Here is a 1425-nt window from a genome sequence, read left to right on the forward strand (position 1 = left end):
GGCCTCCCCCGCGCGTCCGGGCAGACCAGGAGCTGCACTGGGCACGCGGCCTCCCGCGACCGGAGGACACGAGTCCAGGGACAGGGGCACAGTGACCGCGTCCGGCCAGGCGCCGCCTGCCGCCCCGAGCGGACTCAGCTGGCCAGCGGTCACGCAGGGGCCACCACATCCCGTCAGGCCGCTTGCGGTGCCACAGCCAGACACGCACCTTCTTCCGGCAGCCCCGGGTCTTCCTGGACAGGGCTTCGGGGCTCCCGCATGGCCAGCACCTCTGGAACACACCGGGCGACGCAGCGCTGAGGGGGGCCAGCGAGGGGCTCTGGAACCCCGCACCTGTCAGGGCTCACGGGGCTTGCTCTGGGGGCACCCAGGGACTCTCCAAGGGCGGCCTGGCCAGAGAACCCCAGCTCTGCAGAGCCCCCAGACCCGGCCGGGGTGCACCCAGGGCTGAGCAGGGAACCTCGGAATCAGCACGCCCCTGCGCCCCGCGGCCCCGCAGACCCACACTGAGGCGCGCCCCTGCCCACAAACCAGGCGCTCCGAGCCCGCTGGTCAGCCCAGGCCGGGGGCGCCTCTGGGGGGCTGGGCTGTGCCCCAACAGCCGGAAGTGCACGCCCAACCCCAGTCCTGACTTCCTCTGTCTTCCGGAGGCCCGAGTCTCCCCAACTGTGCCAGCTGGTTTGGGGGCGTGGCTCAGGCACCCCAGGTCTGGAAGGCAGCGGAAGGCCACTGAGGGAACACACCTCCCCGAGGTGGGGCACGCTGAGGCCGCCGGGCGCCCGCTCCCCAGCGCCTCCCAGCGGTCGCTCCAGGAGGACGCAGCTGCCCCCACTTAGGGCGCCGCGGCGGGGCCTGCGCGCCCCCACAGGCACAGAGCAGGGGGAGGGGTCGCAGAGGGAGCCAGACCCCCATGGCAGCCTCCGGAGGAGTGAGGTGGGGCCCCGAGTTCCAGCCCCTCACTCCCCGCCCCCGCCCCCGCCCCGCCCACTCACCAGCCCTCGCGGCGCTCACGGCCTCGGCCAGCTCGGCCAGGCGCATGCTCCGGAGGGCGCCGGCCACCAGGCGCCACACCTCGCCCTCCGGGAAGTGCGCGTGCAGCAGGTCCAGCAGCGGCGCGGGCTCCAGGAAGCGCAGGCCGGCCCAGGAGAAGGGCCAGGGGGCTGCGGGCAGCAGCTGCGGCGACAGCAGCTGGAGCTTGAGCTCCTCCAGCTGGGGCCCGTCCAGCTGCGCCACGTAGGACAGCAGCCTGTCCCAGGCGCCGTCGTCCACGGAGAAGGGGCCCGGGGCACTCATCGCGGCTGACCCCTGGGGCTGGACACTGAGCCTGAGAAGGAGAGGAGAAGTCTGAGCTGACAGGGAGACCTTCCGTGGACTCCCACCCCTCCGCGTGGGCCCCGACCCCTCCGCGTGGGCCCCGACCCCTCC

This window comes from Condylura cristata, unplaced genomic scaffold, assembly GCF_000260355.1.
Source record: "Condylura cristata isolate star-nosed mole 26May11 unplaced genomic scaffold, ConCri1.0 scaffold00066, whole genome shotgun sequence".
NCBI classification, from domain to species: Eukaryota; Metazoa; Chordata; class Mammalia; order Eulipotyphla; family Talpidae; genus Condylura; species Condylura cristata.